The 27485-nt window shown below is 37.4% G+C and overlaps 1 long non-coding RNA gene across 1 annotated transcript in view; it reads left to right on the plus strand.

The window, feature by feature from the left end:
- Positions 1–27485, plus strand: part of LOC126068081 (uncharacterized) — a 281892-nt gene that overhangs the window by 61501 nt on the left and 192906 nt on the right. The window lies entirely within an intron of this gene.

Below are 27485 nucleotides of genomic sequence, written 5' to 3' on the forward strand. Positions count from 1 at the left end.
TGCTTTCAGCCAGGACCCATCTGACGTCAGCAATGATATTCCTTCTTTCATGTCCTGGTTCTGAATCCTGCTTGAATTTCTGGCAGTTGTCTGTCGATGTACTGTTGCAGCTGCTTTTGAATGATCTTCAGCAAAATATTACTTGTGTGTGGTATTAATGATATTGCTTGATACTTTCCATGTTCAGTTGGATCACATTTCTTTGGAATAGGCATAAATATGGATCTCTTCCAGTCAGTTGGCCAGGCAGCTGTCTTCCTTTCTTGGCGCAGACAAGTGAGCACTTTCAGGGCAGCATCCATTTGTTGAAGCATCTCAGTTGGTATTCTGTCAATTCCTGGAGACTTGTTTTTTGCCAGAGCCCTCAGTTCAGCTTGGACTTCTTCCTTCAGTACCATGGATTCCTGATCATATGCTACCTCCTGAAATGGTTGAAGGTGGACCAATTCTTTTTGGTATAGTGACTCTGTGTATTCCTTCCATCTTCTTTTGATGCTTCCTGTGTCTTTTAATATTTTCCCCATAGAATCCTTCAATATTGCAACTTCGGGCTTGAATTTTTTCTTTGGTTCTTTCAGCTTGAGAAATGCTGAGCGTGTTCTTCCTTTTTGGCTTTCTATCTTTATGTCCTTTCACATCCCATTATAATACTTTGTTTTCTTACGCCGTCCTTTGAAATCTTCTGTTCAACTCTTTTGCTTCATCATTTCTTCTTTTCGCTTTAGTGACTTGACATACAAGAGCAAGTTTCAGATTCTCTTCTGACATCCATTTTGGTTTTTGCATTCTTTCCTGTCTTTAAATGACTTTGTGCTTTCTTCATGTGTGATGTCTTTGATGTCATTCCACAACTGGTCTGGTCTTCGGTCAGTAGTGTTCAAAGGGTCATATCTGTTCTTGAGATGGTCTCTAAATTCAGGTGGGATATACTCAAGGTTGTACTTTGGCTCTCATGAACTTGTTCTAATTTTCTTCAGCTTCAGCTTAACTTGCGTATGAGCAATTGATGGTCTGTTCCACATTTGGCCCTGGCCTTGTTCTGACTGATAATATTGAGCTTTTTCAGAGTCTTTTTACACAGATATAGTAGATTTGATTCCTGTGTATTCCATCTGGCAAGGTCCATGTGTATAGTTGCCATTTATATTGTTGAATAACTTATTAGCAATGAAGAAGTCATTGGCCTTGAAAAATTCTATCCTCTCTGGCATCATTTCTATCACCACCGCCATATTTTCCAACTACCAATCCTTCTATGTTTCCAACTTTCACATTGCAATTCCCAGTAATTATCAATGCATCCTGATTGCATGTTCGACTAATTTCAGAAGCAGAAGTTGGTAAAAATCTTCCATTTCTTCTTTGTTGGCCTTAGTGGTTGGTGCATAAATCTGAATAATAGTCATATTAACTGGTCTTCCATGTAGGCACATGGATATTTTCCTATCCCTGACAACGCTGTGCTTCAGAATAGATCTTGAAATGTTCTTTTTGACGATGAATGAAACGCCATTCCTCTTCAAGTCATCATTCCCAGCATAGTAGACCATATGATTCAAAATGGAAAACCAATTCATTTCAGCCCACTAATATCTAGGATATCATTGTTTATGTGTTCCATCTCATTTTTGATGATTCCTAATTTCCCTAGATTCATGCTTCATACATTTCATGTTCCAATTATTAATGGGTGTTTCAGCTGTGTCTTCTCATTTTGAGTCATGCCACATCAGCAAATGAAGATCCCCAAAGCTGAACTCCACCCATGTCACTAAGGTCAACTCTGCTTTGAGGTGGCCCCTCTTTCCTGGTCATATTTTGAGTTCTTTCCAACCTGAGGGGCTCATTTTCTGGCACTGTATATCAAATAATGTTCCTTTGCTATTCATAAGGTTTTCACTGGCTAAATCTTTTCAGAAGTTGACTGCCGGGTTTTTCTTCCACTGAAACCTGTCTGCTGTGGGTGACCCTGCTGGTATTTGAATACTGGTGGCATAGCTTCCATCATCACAGCAACACGTAAGCCCCCACAGTACGACCAAATGACAGACACTTGGAGGAAATACTATGCAGCAATAAACATGCAACCACATGGGTGGATTTCAAAAACATTATGCTAAGTGAAAAAACCAGAAACAAAAAATTGCAAACTCTATGATTTTTTTTTTATTTGACATTATGTCTGAGTCCATTCATATGACATCCCTGGGTGGTGGGTGGCAAACAGTTTGCACTTGACTACTAATGTAAAGGTTGGCAGCTTGAACCCACCCAACAATGCCATGGAAAAAAGTCATTGTAATTTGCTTCTATAAAGATTATAGCCAAGAAAACAATATGGAGCAGTTCTACTCTGAAGCACATGGGGTCATTGTGAGTTGGAATTGACTGGATGACAATGGGTTTGGTTTGTTGTGATTCCTAGTGGCTCATGGTGGGGGAGGGGATTGACTACAAATGGGTCTGGGGCAACTTTTTGAAGTGATGGAAATAGTCTATACTTTGATTATGGTGCTGGAGTAGTGGTTACATGACTCATGTATTTGACAAAACTCATTGAACTGTACACTTAAAATGGGTGAACTTTTATGGGTACAAATTATTCTTCAATTAACCTGATTAAAAATCTTGCTCAGATGTCTGTCATTGCATTAGGATAAAATTAAAATACCTATCATTCTTCTTCAGCCATATTGGCCTCAAAGTACCTAAGCTCATTCCCACTCTCCTGCCTTTTCCCTGTCTGCCTGGAAATTTCTTTGCCAGATATTTGAGGAGGTAACTCCATTTATTTCAGAAACTGACCTTTCAGAGACTTTTATCTTCAGTGTTGAAAGTTGGTCTTTCCTCTCTCTCTCCCAAATTAAACTCTACCGTATGTTTCCTTCATAGCACTTAATGTTACTTGAAATGTCTTATTTATACAGTTATTTGCTTTCTTGTTTATTTTCTCTTTTTCCTCACTCGTCTGCAAATTTCTGGAGGAAATGGAAACTGTCAATTGGATTCATTGCTAAATCTCCCAAGCCAAAGGCAGTGCCTAGCTAGCATGTTTTAGGCTTTCAATAAATATTTGTTGAATGAATGAACAAATAAATGAATAGCAGAAACTTAGTTTCATGTTTGTTGACTGGATGACTGAACATTAAGCCCCAGTTGTAAAACATGGGCACTTTATGTTTAACTGAAGCATTAAGATGTATAGAATGTGGATCAATTATCTTGATGTACTTAAAACATACACATTCATCAACAGGCATTTATTAAGGACTTTCCGTGTGAGTGGCACTTATTTTGAAGTAAACATTCTGTCAATCATTTTCACTCAATTGTTCAAATTTTCTCAACTAAATAATTTTTAGGGAAAGTTTGTTTACTTCTAACTTCTCCAAGAAACCTGTGGGAAGTATGAAAATAAGTTATTTTAATCAAATAATTATTTTTTTTTTGGTTTGCTTGTGTGTAGAATTTTTTTCTTAAACCAGGTGTTTGGATTATTTTATAGATATCTTTGTTAGATTTGAGAAACTCTTATCCAAGTATTATTTTCTCTAACAAATCACTCTTGGTATAATAAAAACATACTTCCTTTTTGTAAATAGGTATATTCTAAAAAACAATAATGTATTTAATTCTATTTTTAGGAACATAGAGGGTGGGCCCACCTTGATGTCTGAAAGCCATGAGCAATCACTCCACTGGCACTTATGTGGGCTATCATATCAATAATGCTTATTATAATATATCACGAATTACTATGTACACATGTTTTATGTTTAAACAAATTATAACCCAGAGTAGATAACTCTGTGGGAACATAACTGAATGAGCAGTACTTAAAGACAGAGGAAATACACACACACACACGCATGCATGCACACACACACACGTACACGGTGGAAAACTGAACTCTTTTTTATGGATACCTGTGGTTTAGTATTGATTCTAGGACCTTATGTTGTTTCTTTGTTCTTTTTCTTTTGATAGGCATATTCAGTATTTGGCCGAACAAATCAATAAGGAAAATGGGTCTTCACAGAGTTAGGGGTTGTGCTACATGGAGCCCAAACGATTCACTGCAGCGACATCACTCCTTTCTGGAAGGACAGTGTGGGGCGGAGGCAGGTGACAGCACAGTGTAGGGGACAGGGGTTCACTGAAGCTTACTGTCTGTCATCCCTGCTCCAGATCCCCTGACTCCTCTTCTCAAAATGCAGCAACTCTATGTACCTGGCTGGTGCAAATGGTTAAGCTCTTGGCTACTAACCAAAAGGTTGGCAATTTGAACCCATCCAGAGGTGCCTAGGAAGACAGGTCTGGCGATCTACTTCCAAAAAGTCAGCCATGAAAACCCTATGGCGTACAGTTTTACTCTACAACACACAGGTCTCCATGAGTCAAAATTGACTTGATGGCAACTGGTATAATATGGTATATGTACCAAAAGATAGCGTGTCAATTAAAGACCTGAAGCGTCAAACCCTAATCTTAAATGTTTTGCTATAATTTCATATTATACTGTTTTCCTACAGTATCCAGGATTTAGCTTCATTTAGTACCATTTGAAGAGAAACAACTGTGTGGTTTAATTAAACAATTAACATTGGGTTATTTGGGAATTGGTTAATACGTATCATTTTCTTTTTAAATAACAAAATGCCATGTGTTGACTCTATGCTTTATGCTGAACCCTTTATGAGGGGACAGCTTTAACATACTGATGCTCAATGCTCTTGGATCTAAAATTTGTAGTAACAGAGAAATACTTTTTCTACTTTTTCAAGCAATCTTCTCTTGCCTCCTTAACTCTTAGAATTATCAACACCCAATATAAAACAAATCATTATAAAAATTCCTGCCATTATTTTATATAACGCCCCAAAACTAAGTGGGCACCGTTCATCCATTTTGCTTCATGACCTTGATTGCAGGAGTTCCTTTAGCTGGATTTATGAAGAAAACATAAGCATTATTTGAAAGTAACTGAAGTCACACTACAGAATAAGAACCAAGAACAGTTGTCCTACTCATTTGACTTAAAAAAAGAACAATACCTAGAACAATGACAGCAAGAAGAACAATAACAAAATTAGTTACTACTTGTTGTGCACCTGCAACCTATCAGTTACCAGAACAGGTGCTTTGAAATAATCTCCTGTAATTTTCATAATGGAGTTCCTTGGTGGTGCAAATGGTGCTAACTACGGGCTGGTGGTTCAAGTTGACCCAGAAGCACCTTGGAAGGAAGGCCCGGAGATGTACTTCCTAAAAATTAGCCATTGAAAACACTATGGAGCGCAGTTCTACTCTGATACACATGGGGTTGCTATGAATTGAAATCGACTTGATCGAAATTGCTCTGGTTAAGTTTCACAACAGCATTCAAAATGCTACTGAGACCCAGAATGGCTAGTTTCATGTTCCCAGGATCAAATAGTTAGAACGTGCTGGAGCCGGGAACTGAGCCAAGTTTGTCTGCTCAGTCTACTGTACTACAATACTTCAGCTTCAGAATACTTATGTATGGTGTACAATGGTACTCTTGTCCTAATACCCTCATCTGTTTTCTGGTCGGCTCAGATTTGTGTCTCTGTTTTAGCTGATCTGGCTCTTAGGATTGTCTTCAGCCATTCCATCTTTCGTATTAGGGCTCTTATTATTAATTAAGGAAACCTGGTGGTCCAGTGGTTGAGGGCTCAGCTGCTAACTAAAAGGTTGGTGGTTTGAGCCCATCAACCACTCTGCTGCTGAAAGATATGGCAATCTCCTTCTGTAAAGATTTACAGCCTTGGAAATCTTATGAGGCTGTTCTATTCTGTCCTAAAGGGTCGCTATGAGTAGAAATCAACCTTGACAGCAGTGGGTTTTTTTTTTGCTACTAATTGCAGAAAATTATTAGCTTATGGATCTGCAATAGCTTAAAATTCAGATTGTAAATGTATTGCTTACCAATCTGTTTGAAGGGCACACTTGCTGGCCCCAACTTACTTACCACCATGGGAGTGACTTCTCCTCTGGGTTCAAGGCTCTGGAGTTGTCTGTGCTTCTGAGCACCCCACTTGCTGTCCTTGGATTCTTTGTGGTCAGCACTGCCTGACAGGAGAGCTGGGAAGGATTTTTTGAAGACAGAGGCACTTCTATGTTGGGTTAGAGCTGAAATGAATGGTTGCCATTTTGTCTGTTGTGTGATGCAGTTAAATTCCCTGACTGGATATAGCAGCTCTTGGTTCTATGCTTCAGTCATTTTATGCCCACTACTTATGTGATCTGCACAATGAATGTTGTTGTTTTTAAAATGCAGACCACCCAAAATGGGCTGGCTATAATTTTTAATAAAGTGTCCTTATTACTTAATATTTCTGTTTTCTTAGGGTTGATAACTAAAAATTAAAAGCCCTGAGATCTATTCTATAATGAAAATAAATACCTAAGGCATCATCTGACTAACCAAGATTAAATTTAAGCTGCTATAGTATATCGAATTTTACTTTTCTGAGAATTAGATTTCCTGAAAGGCATTTTTGATAACTTTCATCTGATTTTTTAATAGTCAAAATTTAATTTAACAAATATTTTAAGACTATCTGCTATCCACTTTGCTCTGCATGGAAACTAGCATATGCAAAATAAGTATACAAATTGTTTCTCCACTGGGGGAATTTAGAATCTAATTAGAACGTACTTTTTTTAACATATAGGTGTATGTATGTGTGCATGTGTGTGAAACAATTAGATAAAATTCAGGATAAAATATGTTTATGTTTTATAATAAAATGTTTAGACAACAAGTGCAATCGGAGCTCCTAATAGTGATAGCATTTTGAGCAGTTTCTTCAATGTGCTAACCCTTCTTTTATCCTTTTTTCTCAGCTTTGAGGCTTTGACTACGTTCATAAAAAAAAAAAAAAAATCCTCAACAAAACAATTTTAAACCTACAGCTTCTTGGTATCCTCTATTATTTCTTTTCTGTCCATGTAATAAAGGGGCAATGTGTTCCTTTATTCTCCTCTTGCTGTGGAGTTGCTAAGCCACTTTTTTACTGTCTTTTCTGTCTTCTTGCTAGTTCCATCTCATTTCTTATTTTGTGTTTCCTGGCTGTATTCCAAAAGACTGACCTAAAGTCAAGTCATCTAGTGTCCTGGGAAAAGTGGTTTCTTTCCTACTCTGGTCATTTGTTTTCCAGATTTAAGTTTAATTTTTAATTCACTAATTTGTATGTTAGGAGCCCTAGTGGCACAGTGGTTAAGAGCTCAGCTGCTATCCAAAAGGTCGGCAGTTTGCATTTACTAGCCGCTCCTTGGAAACCCTATGGGGCAGTTCTACTCTGCCCTGTAGGGTCTCTGTGACTCTGAATCAACTCAATGGTAATAAGTTTGGTTTGGATTTTGGGGCTGCACAACGGTTAAGTGTTCAGCTGCTAAGGTCTCCATTCGAACCCACCCAGAGGGTCCCGGTGAGAAAAGATCTGCCTATATGCTCCTGAAAAATTACAGCCTTGGAAATCTTATGGGGCAGTTCTACTCTGTCACATAAGGTGGCTATGAGCTGGAATCTACTTGATGACACTCAACAACCACAATGTTTGCATTTTCCCATCATGTCCCCACTTAAGGAAGGAACAATGTAGCACATACATCTTTTCTTCAAAAATATCTTTTTCATTTCATAAGTTTAGAATTGTAAGCTGCCAATATTACTGTGTTACAAATTTCTTTAAAATAAAACACACATAAGGAAATTTGACACAAATCTACAAATACAACATTCAAAACATATACTATAATAAAAACGGAAACTACATCTTCAGCTGAAAATTGTTATTTTTTTAAAGTCACTAAACTCCATCTCATGCTGTATTTAATGTTTTTGTGAAGAGTAAACTTTGGATAAAGAATCTGAAAATGTGCTTAGCTGAAATAATGGGAAAGGAGTATGGTATATCATGAATCAATATAAACTTATTTTGGGGGAAAGCAAAATGACTGGCATGGACAATGAAATGTTTCAAGCACTATAAAATGTATTGAGTTCCAGAAACCAGATGATTTTTTGTAAAATGCCTGTCAGATCCATTTTCTCCATGATGATAAACAGTAGAAAAATGTACTAAAAATACAGAAAAAACTATATTCTGAGAAGCATATTAAATCAGAGAAATGATAGTGCCATAATTGATTCCATTAACAAAACAAAACAAAACAAACAAACCAACACCCTCAGGAAAGTAAACTTGACACAGCTAGTATAAAGACTAAAATGACGGTGGAAGAGAAACAACTGAAAATTTGCATCAGGAAGTCTGGAGAAAAACTTCTAAATACAACTCCTAAAAACAAAGCCCCAAACCACACTGGATTATGTGATTAAGATGAGCGTTCACACTGCATGTCCTTATTTTTCTGATAAGGTGCCTGCTGATGGTCCAGATATCCTTTGTGGCTTGGCTCAAAAGAGCCCGTTAAGAAGCCTACAAGCTTCTACTTTTCACCCAAGTTTTGATCTTTTATTCTAATTTAGATGTTCTTGACCTTGATATTTTAAAAAAAAAAATTGATATATTAAAATTATTGGTATTTTTTCCTGAAAGCTGTTTTAAATCTTTGCAGAATAAGGCAAATATGTATGAATAAATTTTAACATACATAATTTATACAGGTTAATTAGTCTGAGGATGATGATGTAGGGATTATGGTCTAAAGGGTAAGAGAGATCTATGCCATTCAAGTTGTGCCTTATCTAGCAAAATAAACTTCTAATTCAAAATTATAAGATTAAAACAACTAATAATTATACCCAAGCTATTAATTTAGAATATGATTTGAAATATTTACAGACTAAAACCCCAAAAAACTAACCCATTGCTGTCCAGTTGAGTCTGACTCATAGCGACCCCATAGGTCAGAGGAGAACTTCCCCATTGGGTTTCCAAGGAGTGGCTGGTGGATTCAAACCGTGGACCTTTTTGTTAGCAGTCATAGCTCTTAACCACTGTGCCACCAGGGCGATGTACAGACTAACAGATTCCAGTTTGAATCAATTAACCTAAGAACCTAAGGTAATAATTCTGAGGTTAGGTTTAAAAGTTTTATTTGGAAATTTTGTCTCTATTTGAAGGGTGGTTTGTCCACGTGTTAGTTTTGTGCAATTATTTAATCCATGACTAATTTTTACTCATCTGAAAAATGGGGAAATAATCGTGTCTACCTCATGGAATTGTTATGAGGGATAAATGAGTTAATTTTTTAAAAGTACTTAGAATAGTAAGCAAGTACTTAAACATTACTGAAGTGTTTGCATGTTATTATTCATTTGTAATTCATTAATTGGCTCTCCACCTATGTCAAATATGCTGTTAAACACACTAAGTTTTAGATTTTGATGATTAACTTTTTCATTTATAGAAATTTTATTTACTTATTTTCAAATCCCTTTAGTCACTTTTTTCTTTTTGCTCATATTTGCAAAATTAAAATAATTTCTTAGCTATATTAAGCAAAATTATTTTACATTCCATGTTCACAAAAATCCTCAAGTCTGAGCCCACTTGAGTTTAAATTCTTGGCTTGATAATTTTTGGATCGTCTAGGAAGAATGAATATAGCCCGGGGTCTCTTCCAGGGGCTAAATATTGGTTGAGGACTTGGAAGCAAAATTTTCTTTCTACATATTCCTTTCCACCCAGTACCAAGGTTCGAGGTTGGAGGTTTAACTCGCTGTCATTTGGAGCTGGGGGCAGGCGTAGATTTATTTTTACTTCACACTTTCTCTAAGGTTTGAGGCTATAGTTCCTTATACAGGGTCTCCTATTAGAAATCCCCTCCCTTTGGGTTGGCTTCATCTCCCCTCAGCTCTGGGAGGCCTTGAAAACAATCAGAGCTCAAGCCCTCCTGGATTCACCGTATGCTCTCAGAGTTTCAGCTGGCTTTAGTATTTTACTTACCTCTCCAGGTTCCTGCTCTTGCCTAGTTTTCAACTCAGAGGAATCCTTACTTTCTTGCTACTTCAGTAAGAATTTAAAACAAATGTATTTGATAACTTATCTAGCATTTTTATTGTTTTAAGCGGGAGAGTTGGCCAGGATATCTACCCCGTCATATTGCTGGAAATGAGTCTATTCACTCTTTAATACTTTTAATGAAACTAACGTGAGCAGAATTGGGTTAATTCTAATTCTTGGTTCATGGGAAAGGCATTAGTGGCTCATGCATTGTTCTCTTTTGGCTTAGGTATTTATTCATTCACTGTTCCATGTACTTATTTTTAAATGATAAAAAACAAAAAACAAACCCATTGCCATTGAGTTAATTATGACTCATGGTGATCCCATGTGTTATAGAGTGGAACTTTTCCATAGGATTTTCTTGGCTGTAATCTTTATGGAAGCAGATTGCCACGTGAAATCCTGTGGCTGCCACTTTGTGGGTTCGAACTGCCAACTTTTGGGTTAGTAGTAGAGAGCAAACCATTTGTGCCACCAGGGACTAATGATACAATAAAGAGCTGTTAATTCTTCCTCCAACATGAGGACTAGAACACTGACCCAAATTTACTTATCTCATGGCACAGACTCTTTTTGTTTTATTGCTCGCTTTTTTTTTTGTTTTATATTCTTTCACGTATATAGATACATGAAATATATGTATGTATGTATTTTTTTCTAACTGCTTTAGACACATACATTAAATTCATTCTTTTTAAAGTGTACGAATCAATGATTTTTGAGATATTCACAGAGTTGTGCAACAGTCTAATTTCAGAACATTTCATCATCTCAAAAGTAAACCCTGTACCTGTATCCATTAACACTCGCTGCCATTCTCCCTCCCTCAGTCCCTGGCAACTACTAATTCACTGTCTGTCTCTATGAAGTCTATTCTGGCCATTTCATAGAAATGAAATCATGCAATATGTGGACTTTTCTGAACGGCTTCTTTCACTTAGCATAATGTTTTCAAAGTTTTTCCTTGTCGTTGCGTGTATCAGTATTTCATTCTTTTTTATTGCCAAATAATATTCCATTGTACTGATATTTGACATTTTATATTTATCCACTGATAGGCATTTTGATTGTTTTCACTCTTTCGGCTATTAGGTATTACGATGCTATGACCTTTCTTGTACATGTTTTTTGTGTTGACATATGTTTTCATTTCTCTTGCATGTATAGCTGGGAGTAGAACTGAGGGGTCATATGGTAAATTTTGAGGAACTGCCGAACTGTTTTTCCTGAAGTAGCTTCGCTATTTCACAATCCCATCAGCAATGTAGGGGTGTTCTAATTTTACACACTCCTACTTCTTATTGTTTACTTTTGATTTTTGTCATCCTGGTGGATATGAGGCTGTATAACATCTTGGTTCTGATCTGTATATTCCTCGTGACTAATGATGTTGACATCTTTCACATGCTTGTTAGATATTTGCATATTTTCTTTGGAGAAGTGATTATTCAAATCCTTTGCTGATTTTAAAATTGTGTTGTCTTTTATTGTTGAGTTGTAGGAGTTCTTCAGACATTCTGGATTAAAACAACAACAAAAGAAAACCTGTTGCCCTCGAGTCAATTCTAACTTAGAGTGACTCCATAAGATCCTTATTAGATACATGATTTGCAAATATTTTCTCACATTCTGTGGGGTGTCTTTAAATGCACAAAGTTTTTCATTTTGATGAAGTCCAATTTACCTGATTTTCTTTTATCAAGTGTGCTTTTATCATTTGTCACTGTTCTTTTGGCCTAAATGTCCAAGTCCTGGCTCGTGGCTTTTCTTCTTTTAGTGAACGGGCAACTATGGAATGTCTCTTTTCTTTATGTATTTTTTTTTTATCTTTTTCATTGTTGTTGATTTTGTATTTGCTCAGTCTTTACGTTTTTCTTTTTTTATTTTGAGGTGTAGGATTGTTAGTTTCCCTTGTGGTTACCTTAATATTTACCTCTGTTTTTCTTAAGTTTAAACCAATCTTTTATTTCTTTATATCACCTTGGCTTCCTCTCCATATGAAAGATCTATGACTATATTACTTAGTCCCTCTTTTTTGTTCTCATGTTGTCATCTTTTACATACTGACATCTCTGTTTCCCTATTTTTGGTGTTCTAGCCTTGATTTATTTATAACTTCCCTATCTGGGTTTATATCTGGTTGCTCTGTCCTGTGCTCTAGTCTTGAGTTGTTATCTGATGTTACTGATTTTCTACCTGGGGGACTTCCTTTAGTATTTCTTCTAATTTTGGTTTGGTTTTTGCAAATTCCCTAAACTTCTGTTTATCTGGAAATGCCCTAATTTTGCTATCATATTTGAGCAATTTTTTTCCTTCAAGACTTTATATATGTCATCCCATTGCCTTCTTGCCTGCATGGTTTCTGCTGAGTAGTCTGAGTTTAGTCTTATTGGCTCTTCTTTGTAGATGGCTTTTTGTTTACCCCTAGCCGCTCTTAAAATTCTCTATCTTTGATTTTGGCAAGTTTGATTATAATATGCCTTGGTGACTTTCTTTTGGGATCTACCTTGTGTAGGGTTTGATGAGCATGCTGGATAGATACCTTCTCATCATTCACAATATCAGGGAAGTTTTCACCCAACAAATCTACAACAATTCTCTCTGTATTTTCTATTATACTCCCCTTTTCTGGTATTTCAATCACTCATAGGTTATTCCTCTTGATAGAGTCCCACATAATTCTTTGGGTTTCTTCATTTTTAGAAAAATTCTTCTATTTGATTTTTCCTCAGATAAGTTGGTGTCAAGTTCCTTATCTTTAATCTCACTAATTCTGACTTCCACTGCCTCAATTCCACTCCTATGACTTTTTATTGAGTTGTATAATTCTGAAATTTATTTGTTAATCTTTTTGATTTCTGTTTGCAGTCTCTCTATGGATTGTTGCAGCCTGTTAAATCTGTCATTATGCTCTTCTATAACCTTCTTAAGTTCCTCTATTACTTTGTCTCTGTGTTCCTTGGCTTGTTCTGTGTTTTGCCTGATTCCTGAAGAGCTCTGCATATTAATCTTTTGAATTCTACCACCAGTAATTCTAAGATTTATCTTCCTCTGGAAGGTTTCTTGATTCTTTGTATGGTCACTTGATGAAGCAATCATGGTCTGCCTCTTTATGTGATTTAATATTGACTGTTATCTCTGAGCCATCAATAAGTTATTATATCTATTTATTTTATGTTTGCTTACTGTGTCCTAGCTTCTTGTTTTGTTTAGATATGCTCAAATAGGCTGCTTGTATGAGCTAGCTTGATTATTGGTAACTTTGAAGCTCTAACATCCTGTCACCAGGTGGTTAGAGCTGTTACTAGGTATGTAAGCCCAGGAGTCAGCTTACTTTTCTTGTATGGGTTGAGTTCAGGTGTCCAGGTAGTCAGTCACCAAGTGTGTGGTGCAGGCTCTCACCTACAGTCCTAGATGGGCAGGGGTGATTGGGCTACGGGTATCTGGCTGCAGTAAGGGGTCATGTGCGGAGCAAGGCTGGGGCCTGATGGCTGCCCCTGTCTGTGAGGAAAGTATGTCCCTGTTCCCTACTGTGCGTAGGTGGGTGGGTTTTGCAGCTGGACTATGGGCACCCAATGCCGTTGGCTATAAGGACTGGGAGGCAGCACTTATTCTTGGACCCCTGTCACAGGTGGCTGGGTGGTGTGGGTGGAGCCACCAGTCCTCAGGCTCCTGATGTGTGTAGGTAAGGACCCTGCTTAATGGGCAGAGCACCGTCAAATGTCATGAATGTGCCACTTCACCTTATAGCTGATACAGTTGAAAATAGGCCTCAGGTATATACCCTGTTGTACTGTGCTAATGAGGGCCTATGCTGTTGAAATAGGCCCAAATAGTTCTATGCAAAGGTGTAAGGCCTTCAGTGTCCATGGACCCCTTATGCCTGTGTCTAGACAAAGGGGCTATTCCTGCCCTGAGTTCCAGGCTAGGGAAGCTGTAGATTATTTTTTCCTGTTTGTTAATTTTCCCCTCTCCAAAGCTGGGAGAGTGGCTCAGGACGTGCAATGGATCCTATTTCTAGCCCAGGAAACATGGCGATCTCTGAAGCTGACCTGGGACCTGTGGCAGAGTGGGGAGGGGGCAGGTAAATGGGAGAGAGATTCTTCCTAAATGGGGTGTTTTTTTGATCTGTGCAGTAGGTTAGACACGTTACTTATCTTTTGCTAATTGAGTGCCACTTTTTGCTCGTTCTGAAGACTTAAACAGACTCTTCATCATTCAGCCTCTCCTGATGTTGAAAACACATCCCAGGCACCACTGCTTGCCTAACCGCATACGCCAGCTGATCCAGTCTGTAGGCTGACGGTTCCTGCTGGGTCAGGTCTGGCAACTCCTAGCTGCTCCTGAACTGTCTCTCCCTCCCACTGCCACTCAGTCCAATTTCTCAACTTTGCCTTTGATGTTCAGGGCTCCTAGATTGTCATATATAATTGATTCACTTGTTTTTTCAGGTCTTTGTTGTAAAAGGGATTACAAGAAGTGTCTGACTACTCTGCCATCTTGACTCCACCTCTAGGAATGTCTCTTCTCTATATTTAATTTTTATTCTTCTCTCTTGCCATTGACAGATTTTCCCACATGTGTGGAAATATGGTGCTGATAGTTTCTATCTCCTGAAGTGCCTCTGCTCTCTCTCCCGTTCGAAGTTCAAACATCCAGGGAAAGAATTCATTGGCCCAACTGGCTCAGGTAGCTATCCTTGAGCTAATCAATAATGGCCAACAGAGTTGTGTAAGCACACAGACACTCTTGTGGGAACCATGTGAATTCAGGGGGTGAGGAGAATTAGGAGGTCATAACACATTCTATAGTAGGTATCTACCATATGGGCACTGGAAAAAGGAGAAAAGAAAATCACTCTCCACAGACCAGCGCTATTTGGTGATGTTCACTTGATCATGTTTTGGGTGGAGCATATACACTCATAAAACTTAACTTAATACTATAAAGTACTAGGGAGTGCTTGCCTTAGCACTTTCAAGAGCCATAAAGTACCCTTTTTGTGTACTGAAGTCTGGGATGAATTGTATTTTCCAAGTTAAGGCACATAAAATATTTTATTTTCCTACATTATGATTGTCCTGTATTCTTCGCCCTTAATTTTTGATATATAAAACCAACAAAAAATGAAACTCAGATATAAGTTAATATGGTAAAATGCCATCTTGCCACAGCAGGAAATTGTCAGTTTGCTCTATAGAATATGGATTTTATATACTTCCCATTACTTATATGAGGAACCCCAGGGTGCTCCACATCCCTCGTTCCAGTATTATGTGCCCGTCATTACCCCCTCCTCTAAAATCTTATTCATTTTACTTCAGGGAATGTTAGATAATTTTTTTGATCCAGGACTCAGCTGTGCATTGATTCACTTGGGTTCTCATCCCACCATTCCACCAGGATTAAATGAGTATAAAGATGATGATGACACTTAAGAAGGAAAATGAAAAGATAAATTGGTTATGACTAAGAAAAAAAAATTGAAACACAATTGCTTGAGTATAGATGATTTAGGGAAAGCCAATTATCCTATTTTGAAAGATTATGGGAAGATTTTTAAAAGCTCTTCTATTTGCATAATCATTTTGCATTAGTGTAGAATGGTTTCTCTCTTTACATGCTCATATTGATAAATTTTATGTATTTGATATCATTGTATTTCCTACAATACTGACACATATGAAATATCTTTCTTTTTCAAGTAAACAGTGTTTTATAACTTTTAAAAAGGTTAAAAGGGTTAGTTATATAATCTTTTGCTTTGATTTTTAATTACATGTTTAACTCATGTTTCTATTGAGTTATGTCGTCTTTGTGAAAATCAAGGTGATATTTGATATATAGGAATATTGAAACCAAAGAGATAAAAAATATCTTGTGGTTTAGAAAAATAGAGTGGTAGAATAGGTATTTTAAGCCCTTTGAGCTATTTTGTTCTAAATTATAACAACTCTTAACTAGACATATGATATGTTGTAATAATGCTGAATCACAAAAGAAAGGAAAACCATTAGGTAGGATTACTTTGGTACTCTCATTTCATCTAGATATTTTCAAATACCAGATTTCAGTAAGATAAGCCATAGCTCACATGTCTCTATCACTCTCCTACTTTTCATTCACTGTAGTTACAGGGACATTTTGAGCCACTATTCTCCTAAACATTTTTTTTTTTTAAATTATCTCAAGTTAGAAGCAATATTTAGGCTGAGGAGAAACTTGTAGACTCTGCTATTACTGTCCTTTCATAGGTGCTGAGAAGAAGATGATAATCTCAAGAGGAGAGTTTCAATGAGAGGAGAGAGTCATTATATATATATTTCTGACTCTTCATGCTTTAATTCTACCACTCATTCATTTGTTCATTCTTCAGCAATTATTGAGCATATATTATGTTTCAAGGACTGAGAGAATACAAGGAAATATAATCATCATCCTTATGGAATTTCTAGTAATTATGAAGGAAAGATATGTAAGCCAGGTATTACAATGTAGTCCATGGGGTAGAATGTCAAGGCAGAGCAGGGGCTTGTAAGCATTCTGGGGGATGAGGAGATAAGAGTCGAGGGGAGTATCTTGGGAAAAGTATCACCGGAACTTAACATTGAGGGATGAGTTGCTATTTGAGTGTGTGAAAAGGGCATGGGGTCATGTAAGACCTCCTCTTACTTCACAAGGGGGAAGGAGAATCAAGATCAACAGCCCAAGGGTGATTCCTATGAGGTGGAGGTCAGACATGCCTACTCTCTCCACCATCTTTAGCAATTCTAATACCAACCATCCCTCCCCGACACTCCACTTCTCTGCTGGGTTCGATAGTTTGTTGCAATAACCACACGAAATTCACAGACAATACTCACGATTATAGGATTCATTAGGGAAGTAACAGGTTATAATTCAGGCTCAGGAACACTCAGGATACAGTTCTTCCATCAGGATAGCCTCTTTTCAGCAGTTTTTGCAGGTACATCTCTCTCCGGCTCAAGGCCTCTGCCCTACTCAGGGAAGTGTTACAAAGCTCCTTTAGCCTCTGCCAATAAGTTCCCAGAGGCACCCCACTCTGCTGTGTGGTCTCCTGCTGGTCTCTCCTGCCACAGTTTCTCTGCCACCACTTCTTGCTGTCTTCAGGTCTATAGCTCTCTTTCTGTCTCCTGGGTCCAGGAGCTTCTCAGTGCAGAGATCCTGGGTTCAAAAGACGTGCTGTCTATTCCGGGCCATTCTTCCTTGGTGGTGGTGGTGGTGGAACCCTCCCTCTGTTCTGGAATCGGCTCTCTTTTAATGCAAAACTGATCAATCCCCCTGGCAGGCCACAGTTGCCTTATATGCGCAGTCCCACCCAATCACTTGGATAGTTGCGGCAAGACTGTGGCTGGACAGGCCACACAAAAGCGATCCATTGGACCACAGAGTGAAACAAGGAGAAAGGGTATTTCAAGAGGAATAGCATGTACACAGGCATGGAACATCTAGGCTTATTAGAAGCAACATGCAAAGCTTTCTGTGGCTAGATCCCTGGGTGCCTGTAAAGGGGTAGCCAGTGACACTGGAGAGGAAGGCAGCAGCCCCAGAGTGATTCTGAAGATTATGGGGAACAGCCTTTCTGCCCTTACCATGAATGCTATTTTTATTCATTTCTTAATTCTGTGAAATCTTCCCCAAAGCAATTGCTACCTTGAAACTCATCATAAGCTAAATCTGTGAAGCTTTGATTGTCTCTATTAATGATCAGCTCTCCATTTCACTTTGCAATGTATAGGCTAGGCCCAAGTTTCATAACTATTTCTTTACGTTGATAAGCCAAATATAACTCCTTTTCTTTAGACTTGAGTATCAGACTGGGCTGTTGTGAATTGATGAACCCGTTATTTATGAAATTACCTTTATTGTTACAGTCTGACAAATTACTAACAGATACACATCACAAAAATGCCAGGCACTTCGGCTCATTTAACTGCTTTCTTTGGCATTTTATTCTTTCCCCTCCATGATTACCATCATTTTTTTTTTTTTTTTAGCTCTGGCTTAAATCACCATCGAATTATGCATCATCACAGCAACTCATAACATTTGAGCATGTCTCAGTCCTAAATTCTAAAAGCAGCTCTGTTGAGCCAGGCTCATGATGAGAGTGTTGTCACTTCTCTTGACCTTGCTTTATCTGCTGAGTGTTTGGGAATTTTGAATTCCTTGAATATGGTGAGAACCAGCTCAGAAAGAACAATGAACCTTGGAAAAATTCATTGGTCACCTGGGTAAGATAAGGAATAAAGAGCAAAGAAGAAACCATCTTCTAGTTGGTTCATTGCCAAATTCAGATGACCTGATTTATTTTTCACTTCTAGCATACATTTCTAATAAAAAGGCATTGACATCTGATGGAAAATTGTCAATGAATTTTGAGGTTTTGGCCAATTATGATCATTTGTGTCAAAATGCTCAGTACAGTTAAGTGTCAATTACTCTGTTTCTTTACCTGTCAAATGAGCAAATCCCACCTTCCTATCTCATAAAGATGCATAAGAATAAAATATCCTAAGTTGTTTCTACCTGTTAGAGATAAGACTGTTCAACTTCACTTTCATGGAATGGTGTCTTTTCTTAATTATAAGTAGTTACAATTGGAATTTAAGTCTTAGAAATTGCTCTGTTGCTACTCATTAGGAAAATTTCAGGTGGTAACTTTAGGGAGTCCTGCAGAAAGAGTACTGGTTTTGGTCTGGTGGAATCCCACTTAGAATGTGGAATCTAAGTTGAATGGGGCATGTGAATGAGTCACTCCACCTTCCATGGTCCCAAGGTGTTCCAGGGCCTCTATGGCCTCCTTTTTTATTTCTCATATATTTTTATTTTATTTTTTTTTTATAAGAATATACAAGAATTTCAATAGGTTCATTCGTAACCACAGTCTCTTCTGGGATCATCACCTGTTCCCATTTATCAGCATTGCCAAGGCAAATTGCTACATTTTTACTTGTATTTAATGAAGTACCAGCTGCTTTAACAGATGTTTCATAAATTTGGAAGATGCCCTGAACTTCTTCATCAGTGAAAGCACACCTAAATGCTCTCTGCATATGCAACATCTGACATTAGTGCTTTGCTTTGTTGACCATTAAATTCCTCGGAATAAATAAATTTCAAATTACTCCACATCCCAAATCAGTAATCAGTATACAATGACAGGCTATATGGGTATATATGCCTCTTCCTTTGCGTTTTATCTTGAAGACCATTATTCAAAAAGAAAAGGTTCTAATGTATGGTAGTTGTTGCTTCCGTAGGCTAGCTTAATCTGCAAGCCATTAATACAAGTGTTCTTTTCTTCATTTAAAGACTCAGAGATGGTAAGAAAATTGTCTAAGGCCATTCATCTAGAAATAACAGAGTCAAGGTTCAAACTCAGGTCTCTATGACTTCTAACACGTTCTCTTTTCATCCCCATTTACTATGCCAGCCAGGCATAGTTTCATGCACATTTTCTAGTGACTGCACACAAGAAATATGTTGCTGTTGTTAGGTGCCTTCAAATCAGTATGGACTTATAGTGACCCCACGTGATAGAGTAGAACTGCCTCAGAGGGTTTTTCTAAGTTGTAATCTTTATGGGTGCAGATTGCCAGGTCTTTTTCCCATGGAGCTGCTGGGTAGATTTGAACTGTCAACCTTTCAGTAAGCAGTCAAGTGCTGCTACAAGAAATATCTCTTTGCAATTCTCTGGAGATAGGCCATTTAAGGGAAGTCCCTCTTAATAACCTCAGGATATTGGCATTGATTAGAAAAAGGAAAGAATTAGGGCTTATACAGAGAGAAGCAAAGTGGATTTTAGACTGTAATGTAGTCTTAGGAAAGGTAGTACGGAGTCAGAACACATTCTCCTACCCACTGTATCTTTTTTTATATACTTTTAGTATTCCTCTGTATTTCTTCGACATGTATCATTTTTTCTTTTAAGGAGGAAGAACATGAAATGAACTGGTTGGGGTGACCAAGTAGTACCAGAGTGTTCTGCCATATTCTAGAATGATTGCCCATGGATTTGAAACATTATCCAAGATGCCTATGGAAATATCTCCCCTTATTAGAAGAGTTCACTATGCTAAAGTTTAGACCTTGATTTTTTTTTATCCAAGTCTTCCAAGTCACTCCGCATCTCTTAAGCAATGACTATACTGGGAGCTGTGAGTTTAGCACATGGTTTACAATTTAATTTCAGAAACTTTGCCAGTAAGCCTGACACAGACACTTGTTTTATTCAAGCAATATGAGTGGGTTTTTTTTTTTTTTTATGAGAAGGGAAGCTTTTGTTGATGCATCATACATTCTAATTAATTTTATTCTCTTGAAATTAGTTAGAAAAGAAACAAAATATGATTTGCAATTGTTTCCCTGGATGAGGTTTTTTTTTTCCTGTCAAAGTCGAGTTACTTTTCTGCTGCTGCTGTGATCATTCCTCAGAACCTTGTTTTCCCATTTGTACCCCTCACCTATTTGACACCTGGAAAGTATCTGTTGTCAGTTGCCACAGGGCTGATTCTGACTCATGGCAACCCCATGTGTGTGGAGTAGAATTGCTCCATAGGGGCTGTGACCTTTTGGAAGCAGATTGCCAGGCTTGTCTTCTGAGGCACCTCCCTCTGGGTGGGTTCGAACCACCATTTCTGCTAGTGGTTGAGCTGAGCACTTACATGTTTGCCAGGAATACCCTGGCAAGTATCTAGTCACTTAATTTTCCTCTTTCCATCCATCTATCCATCCATCAACTAAATGCATCCAACTACTTGTTTATTCATCAATTCTATCATTTATCATTGAACTCTCACTTCTCTTTTGCTCATTGTACTTATACTTTATTGGCTTATTTTTTGTGTGTATATGTTTCTTTTATTGTAATAATAGGATATTACAGGAAATTCATAATATACAGGTATACACACACACACACACACACACACACACACACACACCTTGAGAGTGTAAATTGATGCAAACTCCTAAAAAGCAATTTGGTTATGTCTTCACAATTTCAGAAGTATATACTCTTTGACCCAGCAAATTTGCACTCAGTAATTTCATTCTACATTTGCAAGCACATATAGGCAAAGATACGAATAAAGTTGGAAATAGAAAAGTTGTTAACTTACATGTAAGCTAAATATCCACCAATAGAAGTCTGCTTAAAAATAGCTACTTATGTTCTTTCAAAATACATTTAAATACTTTTAAATCTTTCCCCTGTCTTGCCCTTTCAATAGTTGTGTAGGTGAATTAAATCTAACAATAAATAATGATAATAGCAATGACTTCTCATATTTGATAATCAATTCTACTCTTTCCAAACAGAATGCCTTTCGGCTTACTCTTAACACAAATTCATATATCAATTTAATGCTTACTATGTGGCAGCCAATGTTTTAGATGCTTGAAGATAAAAATTCCTTCCCTCATGGAACTTACATTATAAGAAATGTGGACATAAATTTTGCAACAAACATAATAAGCAAGCAAATTATGTAGAAGATAATAAGTGGTTTGCAAAAAAAAAAAAAAGAGCAAGGCCAAGTGTATCTGGAACACTGGGGTAGGAGGTAGATTGCAGTTTTAAATAGAATTGTCAGGTAGGTTTCATTGAGAAGATGATATTTGAGCAAGATTTAAAGAGAAGGAGTTAGTTAAGTAGACATCTGTAGTGTGTGAAGTCAGCGTGGCTAGACTGGAAGGACGAGTGAGGAATAAGAAGATATGAAGTCAGATGACTAATGGAAAGCTAGATCATATGGGGCCTTATAGAACATTAGAAGGACTTTGGCTTTTGTTTGAGTGAACAGAGGAAGGACACAATCTGACTAATATGTTAAATGGGGGCTGTGTTGAAAAGAAATTATAGTAGGAAATCCAGTTAGAAGTTGATTGCAGTCATCCAGGTCAGAGATGGTAGTAGCTTGAATGAGTGTAGTCTGAAGATGGTAAGAAGATAATGTAGAAATTGGAGGTGCTGTATCTGCTAACAGATAAGATGTGGGATTTAAAAGAGAGGAGTCAAGGGTGATTTTCCATTACCTGAGGTGAGAAAGACTATGAGTAGAGCAGTTTGGGAAGAAAGATTAGTAGTTCAGTTTCGGACATATTAAGTTTGAGATGTCTATTAGATGTCCAGGTCCCTTGGTAGCACAAGTGGTTTGTGCTTGACTACTAAAACGTTAGTAGTCAACCTATCCAGTGGTGCTGCAAAAGAAAGGCCTGGCAATCTTCCATAAAGATCACAGCCAAGAAAACCCTATGGAGTAGTTCTACTCTGTAACACATAGGATGGCTGTGAATCGGAATTTACTCAATGGCAACAGGTTATTACATTCCAACTGGAGATACTAGCTAGGCAGTTAGATATACCAATCCGGAGTTCAGAAGAGAGGTCTGGGCTGGAGATTTAAATCTGAAATCATTAGATAATCAAAGCCATGATACCAGATGAGGAGTGGGTGTAGGTATTCCGACAGTGGACATGTAGAACTAGCAAATAGCATGACGATCCACTAGTGAAGGAGGAAGAGAACAAATGAGTATATCCTGGAATCTGAGTAAGGAAAATGTTTTAAGGAGGAGGGAGAGAGAAACTTTACCAAATGCTGTTGATCAGTCAAGTAAGTTAAGGACTGAGAAGTCATTGATAACCTTGCAAAGAGTAAAATGCTGCAATCATTAATGCTGATTATGAAATAGCTTTTGTTTTAAATTTGAAATTGAGAAATGTATGGCTAAAGCAAGTATTAAAGAGAATGTATTAGCAGGATGTCTTAGTCATCTAGTGCTGCTATAACAGAAATACCACAAGTGGATGTCTTTAACAAAGAGAAATATATTCTCTCACAGTCTAATAGGCTAGAAGTCTGAATTCGCGGCGCCTGCTCCAAGGCAGGATTTCTTTCTCTCTGTCAGCTCTGGAGGAAGGCCCTTGTCATTAATCTTCCTCTGGTCAAGGATCTTCTCAGTGCAGGAACCTTGGGTTCAAAGGACGTGCTCTGTTCTTGGCATTGCCTTCTTGGTGATATTAGGTCCCATGTCTCTCTGCTGGCTTCTTTTATATCTCAAAAGAGATTGGCCTTAGACACTATCTAATCTTGTAGATCTCATCCATATAACTGCCACTAATCCATCTCATTGCACCATAGTGGTAGGATTTGCAACATTTAGGGAAATCACATCAGATGACAAAATGGTAGACAAATCATACAATACTGGGAATCATGACCTAGCAAAGATGACAGATACTTTTGGGGGACAGAATTCAATTCATGACACGGGATACTTTTAGGAAAAAAAACTTTAGAGCCCTTCTGAGCCAACAGATGTTTAAAAACTTTCAAATAATAAAACAAATCAGAATAACATAGATTATATTATGTCATAATTCCTTTTTTAATTTTAATTGTTTAAAAAGAACATACCATGCTTAGAATTAAAAACTATATAAAAAGATCTACTTTTTAGCACATTCTTTTTTTTAATATAAAGACCTATTTAGCACATTCCCCTATGTGCTGTATATTTTTTGCATATACTTTTAGTGTTTCTTATAGCAGATATTAGCAAATGAAAATATATATTCTTACCTTCCCTAAGTTTTTACTCAAAGGGTAAAAAAAAAAAAAACAAAAAACCTGTTGCCATCAAGTCCATTCCAACTTATAGCAACCCTATAGGACAGAGTAGAACTGCCCTATAGGGTTTCCAAGGAGCCACTGATAAATTCAAGCTGCCAACCTTTTGGTTAGCGGCTGCCTCTTAACCGCTGTACCACTAGGGGATAAAAAAAAAAAAAAAATACCATTGCTACCTGCCTTACTCCCATCCTCTCTTCCTTTCTATCTACTAGACATTATTATATGGAGGTCTTTCTATAAAAATCTAAACAGAGCACTCTCATACCTTTTTTATGTTGGATAGTGTTTCCCTGAGTAGATACATCATATTGTTAGGTGGCGTCAAGTTGGTTCCGACTCATAGCGACTCTATAGTACAGAGTAGAACTGCCCTCATAGAGTTTCCAAGGAGCGGTTGGTGGATTTGAACTGCTGATCTTTTGGTTAGCAGCCAAGCTCTTAACCACTATGCCGCCGGGCTCCAGATACATCATAGTTTATTTAAATAGTTTTCTTCTGATGGGGACTTAGATTTTTTTCCCCTAACTTCCCTAAGTAGACACTGCTATAACTTTACACATTTCATATGTGTCCATGCATAACTATAGGATACATTCCCAAAAGTGTGATTGCCTGGTCAATATCTTTTTGGAAAACTTATATGCACTGTCAAGTTTCCCTCCATTGAGACTGTACTATTTCGCTCTCCCACTAGCGAGACACGAGAGCACCCATTTTCTAACATAATATGTTGTTAAATTTTTGACAGTATTATAGACAGTGTCGGATTACCCAATAAGCAAGGTAAGCACGGGTTTACTTGTTCTTACTTGCTAATCTGTAGTGAACAATTTCACCACATCAAACATTCTGCTTCTAGATATGGCTGGCATCTGTCTCTCTCCCAAGCCCACAGCACCTTCTTACAGAATCAAAGCCTTTTTTTTTTTTTTTTTTTACAAATTTACAATCCCTGACAGGGATGGAGTACCTGCTTACTTGTGCTTACTTACTAATTTGTAGTGAACAGTTTCACGTTTGATGTGGTGAAACCCGCATGAAATTGTTCACTACAGATTTGTAAGTAAGAACAAGTAAGCCCGTGCTTACCTTGCTTATTGGGTAATCCACCCTGATTTTAGACAAAAAATGCTATTTCTTATGGTTGAGGTGGAGCACATTTGTATATGTTTAAGGACCATTTGTATTTTTTTTTTTTCCTGTGAGCCTGCCAATCATATCTTTTACCCATTTTCCATTGGAGTTTTGATGTTTTTCTTCTAGATTTTTTTTTAAAGGCTTCTAGATTTTAAGTCATAGTTAGAAAAATCTTCCCTGTCTCAACATCGAAAAGGGATTTGATATGTTTTCTTCTAGTACATCTTTGATCCATTAGAGTTTTCCCTGGTGTGTCATGTAGGGTGTGGAAATAATCTGATCTTTTACCAGATGGTTATCCAGATGTCCCAACTCCATTTGTTAAAAAGTTCATGTTTACTCCCATTGATTTGGGATTCTACCTTTAGCACACATCAAATTCCCTTATGTATTTGGGTCTATATTTCAACTTTCTATTGTATTCTGGTGGTCTGTCTACATAGCCCTCTGCTACTATCCCACTGTTTTAATTATTGAGACTTTAGGGTATATTTTAATTTCTGGTAGTACCAGTTCATCTTCATTTGTCTTCCAGGCTTTTCATGACTGTATGCCATAATTTGAATATTGTGAAATCATTTGATGTACCAGCATTCATATCATTAAACCAAATAAGCTTTAAGAGCTGTTTTTAGTTGGTAGTTATTTAAATCTGTTTAGTCTATCATTTATTCCATGAATATTCATTGAGCACCTATTATGTGTTCAGCACTTTCCTAGGTATTTGGGAAACGATGAACAAAACAAATTTCTGTTCTCTTGTAGTTTTCTAGTCACATACATTAGTCCTGAGTCTTTCAAGAAAATATTTCATTTGATTATTCTTTACATCTTCTGAGATTGAATTAAAGCAGAATGTCAACTTTACCATCTCAATATTTTATGAGGAAAAACCTTTAAAATCTTGTGCAACATCTATAATAAATCATCTTTGATCTAGACTCATAAGGAATATAAAGTATAAAGAAGAAAATGCTAGAGAAAATTGAGATACCCAAGAAATGTCTTGTTCTTTCACTTATCCCAGCTGAAATTAAGCATCCATTTAGTATCATAAATTTTCAGTACAGTGACCACAGGAACTTTTCAGCAGTTAACAAGGCTAAGAAATTATTGTTACTGTACTATATCAAGTTTATAAAATTTGAATCCTAAACCATTAATAAAAAAATTGAAATAATTTTTTTTTGTTAAAATTCAAGATTTATTTTTCAATCCAGAAGCTATGATCAGATATTTGACATCAGCCTCAGCTTTGGCTTAATATTGCTTTTAGCACTTGCCCATTTAGTATTACATAAAAAATTATATTCGATTATGTGAGTGAAATAAGCCAATCACGAAAAGACAACTATTGTATGAGACCACTATTATAAACAGTCAAGAAAATGTTTACACACAGAAAGAAATATTTTTGATGGTTACCAGGGATAAAGATGAAGAGGGAGAGAAAATCACCAACTAGAAAGTAGATGTGTGTTAACTTTGGTGAAGGGAAAGGCAGTACTCAATATGGGGGAAGTCAGTACAACATAACAAAGGCAAGGGAAGACACTGAAAGGTACACAAGAATAAAAGGCAATGGAGATAAATACTACAACATACACAATTCTGCAACAACAGTAATAACAAATAATAATTCATGAGTGGTTACATAAAAAACAAACAAAAATGAGTCAATTCTGACTTATCATAGTGACAGTACAGGACAAGAGTAGAACCACCCCAAAGGGTTTCCAAGGAGCGGCTGGTGGATTCAAATGTCAGCCTTTAGGTTAACAGCTGTAGCTTGCTGTAGCTCTTAACTACTGCACCACCAGGGCCCTGAGTGAGTACATAGGTAGATATACATGCTGAATAGGTGTAGGGGGCATAGAGGAGTACCCCAGAAACCCAGTGCCGTCGAGTCGATTCCAACTCATAGCGACCCTGTAGGACCGAGTACACCTACGTGTATATGTAGGTTTGACTCCGGCTAGTTCTACATACATACTTGTATGTGCTGTTATGTATATTCTGATACATAATAGAGCACACAGGGGGCACAGTCATGGAAACAGCCTAGAAAAAACCAAACACCTCACAGGACTGAGTTTTTGGGCTTGAGGGCTAAGGATCATAGTCCCGGGGACATCTAGGTCAATTAGCACAATAGTTCATAAAGACAACATTCTACATCCTACTTTGGTGAGAAGTGTCTGGTCATAAAAGCTTATGAGTGGCCATCTATGATACAACTTTTGGACTCTTTCCATCCAGAGCAAAGAAGAGTGAAGAAAACCAAAGACTCAAGGAAACAATTAGTCCAAAGGACTAGCGGACCACAGGAACCATAGCCTCCACCAGCGTGAGCCCAGAAGAACTAGATGGTGCCCGGCTTCCGCTATCAACTGCTTTGACTGAGGTCACAGTAGAAGGTCCTGGTTACAGTTGGGAAAAAAAAAATGTAGAACAAAATTCAAATTCATAAAAAAACCCCAAAACAAAAACAAGTTTACTGTTCTGAGAGAGACTGGAGGAACCCCTGAGACTAAAGCCTTAGACACCCTTCTAACCTGGAACTGAAGCCATACCCAGAGATCGACCTTCAGATAGACAGTCCTATAAATAAACAGTAACACACATGAGGAAAATGCTCCTTAGAATAATCATCTACATGAGACCAAAAGGGCAACATACACCCCAA

The sequence above is a fragment of the Elephas maximus genome, chromosome 26, assembly GCF_024166365.1.
Source record: "Elephas maximus indicus isolate mEleMax1 chromosome 26, mEleMax1 primary haplotype, whole genome shotgun sequence".
In the NCBI taxonomy this organism is placed as follows: domain Eukaryota; kingdom Metazoa; phylum Chordata; class Mammalia; order Proboscidea; family Elephantidae; genus Elephas; species Elephas maximus.